This window comes from Marmota monax, unplaced genomic scaffold, assembly GCF_021218885.2.
Source record: "Marmota monax isolate L192 unplaced genomic scaffold, Marmota_monax_Labrador192_F-V1.1 WCK01_AAM20220418_F8-fsc00210, whole genome shotgun sequence".
NCBI lineage: Eukaryota > Metazoa > Chordata > Mammalia > Rodentia > Sciuridae > Marmota > Marmota monax.
Genome location: NW_026695248.1, coordinates 2,535,669 through 2,546,885, shown reverse-complemented (window position 1 = coordinate 2,546,885; position 11,217 = coordinate 2,535,669).

Below are 11,217 nucleotides of genomic sequence, written 5' to 3'. Positions count from 1 at the left end.
TCACCGAGTTACTTAGCGCCTTGCTGCTGCGGAGGCTGGCTTTGAACTTGCCATCCTCCTACCTCAGCCTCCCTAGCTGCTGGGATTATAGGCCTGTGCCACTGCGCCCAGCTTAACTTCATTTTTTGCAATTGAGTATCCAATTGTTCCAGCACCGTTTTCAGAAAAGAGCATTCTGATCAAACATCAACTGACCATAAATCTTCAGGTTTATTTCAGGACTCGCAATTCAATTTCATTGATCTGTTTTTACTACAAAACAACTGTATTTTTGTAGTAAGTTTTGAAATCAGAAATGCAAGTCTTGCAACTTTGTTCTTCTTTTTCAGTATTGTTTTGGCTATTCTGAGTCCCTTGTGAGTCCACAAGAATTTTAGGATCAGCATATAAATTGCCGAGAAAGAAAAACCAGCTGGCATTTTTATAGGGATTGTATTGAAGTCATACATCAATTTAGGGTGACACCTTGACAATATTGAGTTTTCTGATTCATGAACATTATTAGATAGAGTTTCATTCTTTTCAAATTTATTTAAACAATTTGTTTTTTGCTTTTCAGTGTGCAAGTGTGGTATTTCTTTTGTTAAACTTATTCCTAAGTGTTTCATTCTTTTTGATTCTATTGTAAATGGTATTTTTTCTTTAGTTCTCTTTTTTATTGATCATTGCTCATGTATAAAGATAGAATTTATTTTTACATACTGATTTTGCATTCTGCAACTTTATTTGAATTCATTTGTTGTACCTCAATTCAGATTTGTATTTACTCTCGATTCAGTTTTGGTAGTTTGTGTCTTCCTAGGAATTTGCCACTTTATCCATTTTATCTAAGTTATCTAAATTGCTGTTATACATTTGTTCAGAATATTTCTTTCTAAGCTCTTTTCTTTGTGCCAGGTCAGTAGTGACATCCCCCTTTCATGGTTGGTCTTAGTAATTTGAGTCTTCTCTCTTTCTTTTCCCTCTTTGACCCGCCTGGCTCAATGTTTGTCTATTTTGTTGTTCAAAGAAGCGACTTTTGGTTGATCTCTGAATACAAGGAGCTCAGTGTGCCCTGGAAAGGGCTGTAGACTGTAAGTCAATGGCTGTCTCCCCATATTCCCTTGGAAGTGTTGCCTTTGGAACCAAGAGCACTACACACAGTTCAGAGTTGCTTATCACAATAAGATACACAATCCTGTAGGTTGCATCCCAGAAGACGACATCCCCCCATCGCACCAGGGCCCAAGTTTGTCTTCCACAAGTTGATTCCATCTCTGTATGGGGTTGGCAGTTTCTGCATGGGGTACAGTGTGACATGACAGAATTTCCATTAAGAAACCTTTCTGTCTCTTTATTGATCTTCTCTTTTTAGTGAGACATTGTTGTCATGCTCTCTTTTAATAGTTCAGACAAAATTTTCCATATTTCTTTGAACATATTTATACTAGCTGATTTAAAATCTCTCCCTAGACAGTTTTATTGACTATCTCTATCCCTCGCAGCACTATTGACTGTCTTTATTCTTGAATATGGGTCACATTATCCTTTTGGGAAAGTTTTACAACTTGCATAGGTCTCGTAATTATTTGGTTGAAAATAATATTTTAGATAACATTTGATAGTAACTGTGAATGTTGATTCTGTACTTTCCTACACCAGAGTTGACGATTCCTATTGTTTGCTCATTTGCTTGTTCATCTGGGAACTTGGTTGAACTACCTCTCTGAAGTCTATTTCCTATGCACTATCCTGTCTCTAATGTCCCTGCCCTAATTTCTTCTTTATGTTTTAGCCTTGCTATCTAGGGTTTGCTCTGGGATATCAAAAAACACTGATTTGATCAAAGGTTGAGCTCTTTGGACACAGTGCCTAAGTCATTCACCCACTTCATCTCCCCACACAGGCATTGTACCATCTCACCCCATCCCAAGAAAAAGGGTGAGTTCAGTACAATAAGACATTTTGAAAGAGAGACCACATTCACATGACTTTTATTATAGTGTATTATCCTTGTTCGATTTTATTGTTAATCGATATTGTTTTTCTTTTACTCTGCCTAATTTACAAATTTAACTTTATCATAGGTGTGATGTGTAGGAAAACAATTTGGTAGATAAGTTTTGGTACTATGTGTGTTTCAGACATCGTGGGTCATCTTGGAATATATCCTTCCTATATGAGGGGGATTTTACTGAACATACACCTGCTGGATGTGCTCAGTGAAAGTTAACGGTTCACCTTAGTTGAAGTTAGTTCACAATCACATATTGGAGACCTACTGTGTGCTAGAGCCTGTACCAGGCGTTGAAGTCTCAGTGGACAGACATGGACAGACGTGGTTACTGATCTCATGAAAATTGTCCAGGAAGCCAGGTGGAGAACACTGATATTAAGGAACTCACTACTGATGGTGTGTGTTTCACTAGGGAAAATGGTGGACATTATGAATTTTATGGTACGAAACCCCTTCCCAGTGTGTGTGTGGGCATGCTACCTGAGGTAGAGATGTTGGTGGGGAGACCTGATGGATGAATGGCACTTGGTAGATGGAGGGGGCCGGGTCCCTGGCGAGCATACAGCCCCTCCCTGAAAGATCTAGGCACCAGGGGCTACGTTCAGCTCAGAGTGTGGAGGATGGAGTCCCAAGCAGCAGTTCTCAGGCCAGCAGGTATCTCTGTCCTCAGAAAAGTGTGGACACACCAAGGGGCAGTCTCCTAACAGCCCTCATCCATGAGGAGCACATTGTACTCCTTCCTGGAAGACTTCTCAATTTCTGAGTTTTCTGTCATTATCTACAAAGTGAAGGACTTTTTGCTTGTTAGGGATAAATGGCTGTTCCAAGTGATGTAACAGACCCGCTGTCCTGAGTGGGTGTAAGTGTAGGCATACTGGTCAGGACTTCCTTTGTTTGTTTCTTAGAGGCAGGTTGATGCTTATCTTTAAAAAAAAATCTCTCCAGAGAGCTTATAGTCTAAGGGGAGGGGCCTGTAGGCATGCACCCAGTAAGTTCTGAGAGAGAGAGAGAGAGAGAAGCAGCTTCCCACCCCACCCCATGCATGGTCACGGGCATGATCTACTTTAATTATTGGACAGTATGAAACCAAAGGGATCCCAGAGGCAAATAGCTCTTTAAATAGTAGTTGGAACAAAGAAATGAAAATCTTCAGATCTCAGGACAATTCTATTCAAGACCAGTGTCTGAGGAAGAAGAGCCTTCCAAAGACCCAGCCTTCATGGATGCTTCACGAATTAATGAGAGTGTCAATTCAATATATGTTTATTTATTCATTGGTGTGTGTGTGTGTGTGTGTGTGTAATTATTAGTGGGAGGATGCTTTAAACTTCTCTCTCTTCTTCAGTCTCCTCATCTGTAAAGATAGAATAATACTATTTGTCATAAAGAGTTGGTTCAAAGATGTAATGAGTAATATAGTAGTCCCTCCTTATCCATGGTTTCACTTTTTGAGTTTTCAGTTACCCCAGCCAAACATAGTCCCCCAAAATTCCAGAAATAAATCATTTATAAGTTTTCAGTTGTATGCCACTGTGAGTAATATGATAAAATATCACCTTGTCTCACTCTGCTCCACCTGGTATATGAATCATCCCTTTGTGCAGTGTATCCACAATGTATATGCTACCCCCCTCCATGAGTTAGTGTGTAGCCATCTACATTACCAGTCAACTGTAGTAGTATGGCAGGACTTGTGTTCAAATGACTCTTACTTTAATTAGTAATGGTCCAAAAGTGCAGGAAGAGTGGTGCTAGCAAGTTTGTTACATAATATTATTATAATTGTTCTGTTTAATTATTAGTTATTATTGTTAATCTCTTACTGTGCCTAATTCATAATTTAACTTTATCATAGGTACATATACACAGAAAAATCATATAATACATAGGGTTCAATGCTATCTGTGCTTTCTGTCATTTGCTGGTGGTCTTGATACATATCCCCATGGATAAGAGGGATAATGATTGTGCACATAAAATGCTTGGGTAAGTGCTGAGCACATAGCAAAGCCGTAAATGCTATTATTGCTCTTGCCATTCTTGGTATGTTGTTATTGCTTTTGTTACCAGTGTTTTGCTATAGCTGTTATTGCCAACCTGCACCTTCTCCCTTCCTTGCCTGTAACATTATCAAGCTGAGAGGCGTAGGGAGGGTGGGTAGTTGTCAACATCTGAGCAGGGCTATCCCTTAAAGGTCAAAGCACGTAGGAAGGATCCCACACTCAGCTTTCTCTGAGTCTACAATGACAACACCTTGGAATCTCTGCCTACCTCCAAGCCCAGAATGGGAAGCAAAGCATTTGCACTCATAAATCATATCCAGAGGGATTCCATGAATTTGTAGTCCCATGAACAATGTATGAAATGGAATCATCATTTGACCCAGTCATCCCACTCTTTGGTATATATCCAAAGAAGTTAAAATCGGCATACTGTGACGCAACCACATCAGTATTTATAGCAGCACAATTCACAATATCGAAGCTATGGAACAAAACTAGATGCCCTTCAGCAGATGAATGGATGAATAAATTGTGGTCTATATACACAATGAAATATTATTCAGTCATAAAGAAGAATGACTATGACATTCGTCAGTAAATGGATGGATCTGGAGATTGTGCTGAGTGAAATAAGCCAGTCCCAAAAAACCCAGGGACAAATGTTTTCTCTGATATGTGAATGCTAACCCACAACAAGGAGGGGGGAAGAATAGAAGTTCACTGAATTAAACAAGGGAATGTAGGAAAAGGAGGGGGATATGAATAAGAAAGACGTGGAATGAATCTGACAGAAATTTCCTATGTACATATATGAATACACCACAGTAAATCTCACCATCGTGAACATCCACACGACTGGGATCCTAATTAGAATAAGATGTATTCCTAGTTTGTACAGATATACCAAAATGGATTCTACTGTCATGTATAACTAAAAAGAACAAATGAAAATTAAACCACAAAACATCTCCGGTCGCTCAGAGCTTACAGAGCCTCCCGGGTCTGAGCGGGGACATTCAGAGCAGTACAATGGCTGTCCCCAGGGCCACAGACCGATGCTGCGGGCTGAGAGCTGGAGAGGACGCACCTTTCTGTTGGAAGAAACAGAAGAAAAACTGAATTTACGTTTGAGTTTCTAAATCCCTGACAGCCAATTCTGTTTTGATTTATACACCACAGCTCTTAGCCCCAGACTGAGCTCTCCCGCCTGACCCAGGACATTTTGATTTACAAATTGGAAAATAAATGGCTTTGCACATCCTGGGACTGTCTTGCAAACCACTCCAATAAATTCTTCCTCAGCCGTACCCAGCTTGTGGCCGCTTCCCCTGCATTTGGGCTGCTCTGTGAATTCTAGATGAGTAAATCACATTTCTATTCCTCAGCCACCCTCTGTGCCCTGGTCTCTCTTGAAAATAAGGACTTGTGCATTCTGTTAAAATTAGCCAAGGCGTGTGGGGTGGGCTTGGCAGGTCAGGCTTTCTTGCTGGATGCTCTCTTTCCCAGAACATGGAGCCCCTTCTCATGGGCCCCGCCCCCTGCCTCTCCCAGGATGTCCCCGCTGACCCCTCCTGCTCCCCTTCCAGCCTCTCCTTTCTGCAGCCAATCACTCTCCCCGTGGCTCCAGCCATATTCCTAGGGACTGAATTCTAGCTGGAAGGTGTTTGCTCCCCCTGCCCCCCAGCAGGTTTAACAGGTATAGACAGAATAATTTCCCCCAAATAACTCCCAGAACCCAAGATTGCCAGCATTTTGTGACTTTAAACATCACAGCACCCTGGAAAGAGGACGGCTCCAAAGACCATCCTAAAGTGCACCTCCAGCTCCGTCAGAGACCCCCACTAGTGGAGCATCATGGTGGCATTATCAGGGAAGATAGTTGGCCATTGGGCTCTGAGTAGAAAAATGAAAAGTACTGGTGACCCTGCATTAAATAGTGCCTTCCAAGAATCCCGTCCTTCCCAGATCCTCAGTGTTAGGGTGTGGATCCTTAATGTCCCCCCAAAAGCTCGGGTGTTAGGTAATTCCAGAATGTTCAGAGGTGAAATGACTAGAATATGAGGACTATAACCTAATCACTGGATTAATCCATTTGATGGGTTAATAATTTGAATAGACCACTGAGTGCTAATTATAGGCAGATAGGGCATGGCTAGAGGCAGTAGGTCACCGAGGACATATCCTTGGACTATATCTTGTCCCTGGCTCCTCTCTTGCTCTTTCTACTCCCCAGCTGCCATGAGCTGAGACGCGTTCCCCTACCATGCCCTTCCGCCATGATGTTTCTGCCTTGAAGCCAGCTGACCCTGGAACTGAAACCCTCGAAACAATGAGCCCGAATAAACTTTTCATCCTCCAAGTTGTTCTTCTAGGGCATTTCGGTCATGGTGACAAAAGCTGACTGCAACACTGAGAATGGGAACTTATTTGTGAATAGAGTTGTTGTAGATGCAATTATTCCGGACTAGGTCATGCTCGAGTTGGACACTTAGCCTAATATGACTGGTGTCCTAAGAAGAGACCCAGAGACAGACAGACAGACACACACACATAGAAGATGGTGTGAAGATACACCGGGAGGTCAGGAGACAGAGATTAGAGTGCAGCTAAAAGCCAAGGAGACCCCCGGAGTATTGCCAACCTCAAGAAACCAGGAGAAGGATATGGAGAAGATTCTTCCTCTGATCACCTAAGAGATAGTATTAGGAGGTGAGGGCTTGGGAGATGATTAGGTCATGAAGGTAGAACCCTCAAAAATGTGAATTAATGCCTTATCAATGACAGCTCCCTTCCGCCTTCCCCCATGTGAGGACAAAAGGAGAAGGTGCCACCTATGAACCAGGAAGCAGGCCTGCACCAGACAGGAATCTTCCAGCACTGTGATGTTGGACTTCCCTGCTTCTGCAACTGTGTGAAATAAGTCTGGGTTCTTTGTGAGCCACGTAGGCTGTGCTATTTGTTACAGCAGCCCCCGAGGACTAAGACGATCATTTATCGACTTATTGTCGATATTGAATATTGAAAACTACTTTTTCAGCGTAGTTTTTTGAGCCTGATGCATGCTAGGGGTACTAGTAGTTTGTTCCTTTTGTTGCTGAGTCGTATCTCTTTGTATGGATATTGCAGAATTTGTTCACCCATTTGACAGACATTTCAATTGTTTCTAGGTTTGAGTTATGATGAATAAAACCACTATGGACATTCTGTGCAGGTATTTTTATGGGTAGGCATGTGTTTTTTTTTTTATTTAACTTGATATAATACTCAAGAGTGGAATTAGCTGGGGGACGAGAGATTGGTTTAATATTTATAAGGGGCTGCCAAAGAGTTTTCCAAAACAGTTTCATTGTTTTACACTTTCACCAGCCAGGAATGAAATTTCCAGTTGCTCCACATTCTTACTAATGTGCAATGTCATAGGACTTTAAAATTTAGGCACTGTAGTAGGTGAGTAGTGTTACCACTATGGTTTAATTTGCTTGTCTCACTTGGTAGTAATGTGTTACTATTTATGTCATTGAATTTTATTTGCTAAGTACTTTTAAAGTCATTTTTGTCTATGTCCTGAGTGACATTTTCCTGGTGAGTGTGTGTGTGTGCGTGTGTGTGTGTGTGTGTATTTTGTAGCATACTGTGAGACTTCAGTATCCAGATACATTGAGTTGGAAAGCATTTACTCCTTTATTTTCTGAAAAAGTTCATGTAAAAGTTTATTTGCCCATACAAATAAGGTATTATTTCATCTGTAGGTACTTGATATAATTCAACAGTAAATTTCATCTTGTGGACCTAGAGTTTTATTTGAAGGAAATTTTTTGGTTATAAATTCAGTTTCTTTAGAAGATAAGGGGAAATTCAGATTTTATGTTTATTCTTAGTTAAATAATTGTACTTTTTAAAGTATTTATACATTTCATGTAAGGTACTGAAATCATTGGCATAAACTTTCCATCATATTTAATTATTAGCTTTTTAATGTCTGTAAGGTTTGTAGTGATGGCCCCTCTTAGAATCCTGAGACTGACAATTTCTTTGGTTGTTTCCCCCTTTCCTCTCTCCTTTTGAATTCATTGAATGATCTTTAAGATTCCATTTCTTTGGTATTGACTTTGGGTTTTCAGTGGTTGCTCTAGGGATTAATACACTAATGTATCACAGTCTGTCTTCATATTATACTCCATGTAAAAAATAAAAATTCTATAAGAACATTTTTCCACTCATTTCCTTCCCATTGTTATGCTATTTTTCCTACATTTTAATTTTAAATAGACTATAGACCACACCATATGTTCTTTATATTTTCATTTTAAATAGTCAATTGTCTTTAAACAAATTAAAAACAAAAAATGTTTATGTTTATCATTTCACCTCTCTTTATTCTTTTGTGTACATTTGAGTTCCCCTCGGGTTTTATTTATATGAACTTTCCTCCTGCACTTCTGGTGATGCAGCGTATTAACACATTTCTTCAGCTTGTGTTAAGTTTGAAAATGTCTTAGTTTCACTTTGATTTTTCAAGGATATATTAGCTGGAAATAGAATTCTAAATTGATGTTGTTGTTTTTTTTCCCATTCAGTACCAGGGCCTGTGGTAAAACCACATCTCAAAGAAGGCCACTGGTGGGTTTTAAGCAGCCAAACAACAAAATAAGTTTTGTATTTTGGATATGAGATCCATATCCAAATAATTGACGCATCCCACTTCACCAACTTTACACAAAATAAAGTCACCCTCCCTTCAACTATTCATTCCAAAATTTTCAGTTCTGCAAATATTTCAGCAATGCAGGTGCATTAAGATAGGCCCTTTTTACAGTTTAAATTTAAGCTTTTAATGGTGTTCTCCCTCTGGGAAGAAGAGACAAAAGGGGTTGCCTTTCCATTTTTAGTGTCCTTGTTCTTGCCCTATACACAAGGTGTCTTTTGCCTTTGCCTGATTTAAAGTCTTTCTCCATCTTTGGTGTTCATAAATTTTACTGATACCCCAACCTTTTGTTGATAATACTCAGGACTTGTGGAGTTTTTCTGGATCTGATTGTGTCCGTTTGATATATTTCATCGGATTTGGAAAACATTTTTCTCACTATATTTTCAATACCCTTTTACTGGAAATTTTTGCTCCTCCTTCTGGGACTGCAATTCCATACCTGTGAAAACTGATATTAATTTCTCTGATGAGGATCCCGTCTATTTACTTATTCTATCTACATTTTCTTTATAAATCCTTAAATAATCCTGAAACAGCTTTTCAAGATTTCTTGTCTCTCAATCCCACTTCCTCTCCCTGTTCTGTTTCTGTTGACTGTGTTGCTCTTGACGTTAGGTCTTGTTTCCTACTTCTTGTCTAGTGTTTTTGTTTTGCTTTGCTTTGGTCTAGTGATTTTTTACTGTGTGCTGTCCATGGTGAACGCAATGTTTTGGAGGCTCTGAATTGTATTTTCTTCCTTTCAAGAGGGTTGGGTTTTGTTTGACAGGCAATTAATTTTCTGGAAACACAGGCTGACTTTAGGCTTCGGCAGGCCAGGCCGGCACAGGCCAGCACAGCCCTTACTCTAGGGCACAGCTTTCCTGGGGTCTTACTGGAATGCTTGAGATTCTTCCCTCTCTAGGGAGGTTCCGTCCCTCTGCTAGTAGGGCCTCCCATATTTCCAGCATTGCGCCAACTTTGAACTCCTCGTTCACCTCCCGGTTCCCAGGAGTTGTTCTCTACCAGACCTTGTGGCCCTCTGCTCCATGAGAACACGGCTCTCCATTCCAGTTCCACTTTCATGCCACAATGTGGAATATGCACTAGGCGGGAAGGTGACATGAATACCAGGGCATTTTGTGTGTTCTTCTTCTCTGCAGGGTCACAGACACACACTCTCTGTCAGTGGCTGCAAGCAGTTGTTCTTCTCTTTTTCCTCTATGTTTGTATTTGCTTGAGTCCAACACCCAGTTTTGCCCCATGGACTGAACTTGAAGCCTCTGCTAGTCCCTATTTTATAGGTCAGGTCGGGAGGTTCGGCAACCCCATAGGATCTGCCCAATCAAGATCCCTCAAGCTGTGAGTGTCAGAATCAGGACCAGACCCTGGTTTCTATCTCCCTCTTCCACATTTCCCTGTCTTGGAATCGCACAGGAGTTTGGGTAGTGGAAGTCCCTGCTCGTGAGAGTCTCTATCTTTGTCCCTTGTCCCTTGCTGTGGCTTCAGTCTTTGGGAGACTTTGGATAGCAAAGTGCCCCAGGGACAGCTTTGGGTCTGGCAGGTTTGGGATGGAGTCGGATCCCGCTTCCCAGCTGATGGGCCTTAGACAAGTTTCTTTTTATACCCACACTCTCTTTTTCTTTATCTATATTTTTCAAAAGGCTGAAACCCTTCACCTTTGGAGGGGTTTGTAATGCTCAAATGCTCGGGGTGCAGGATGGGCTCCCCAAATGAGAACTCACCCCAGCATCACACTCTGAACCGGGGGATTGACAACCAACGGGCCTCTGCATGCCCCTCCCTCTCCACGCCCGGGTGAGCTTCCGTGGTTTTGTTTATTAAAACATTTTGAGGCAACAGCCCTGGGTGAGTCCCAGGTGTTATTAATATCTCTGAATTACTCTGCAGTTCTATAAATACCTTTCCTTCCTCTAACTATGCTATATTTCCCCTTCCCTCCCCAAAATGCAAGTCAGCAATGAAGTTATGGATTACCAGCTCCCTTGCTCCCTGTGCTGTAATTAAGGAAGCGCAAGGTGCAAGTAGGTTTGCTGGTGCAGAGGACGGGCGTGAAGAGCAGGCTGGAGGCCACCTGTCTCTAGTGCTCATGGGACAGGGGTAGCTGGGGAGCAATTGGCTGAGAGGAGCAGGGCCAGGTACCAAAGGCCAAGGGTCATAGTCAGGATTGGTCCCTGAGGATTGTCCCTGTTGGGCTTTGGCCTGGTCACGAGCCAGTTACCCACCCTGGCAAGCATTACGTGTTTGTCTTTAACATTTTACCTGCATCTTTTTTTTGCTTACCCACGAGACCCTACTGCAATCAGCCAGCTGTCAATTTCAGCCCAACACCAGGTCTACTTTTTAAGCCAGTGTGAGGGCCGTCAGTAGATTTGGGTCCTTAGCACATATAGGACCTCCTAGGACTAATCATCGTAAACTTATTGGGCAAATCTGTCTCCAATTCCATTGATGTTTAAGAAGACTTTCTATGATGAGGAAGAAAAAAGCCCAGTTTCCAGCAAAAACCACGG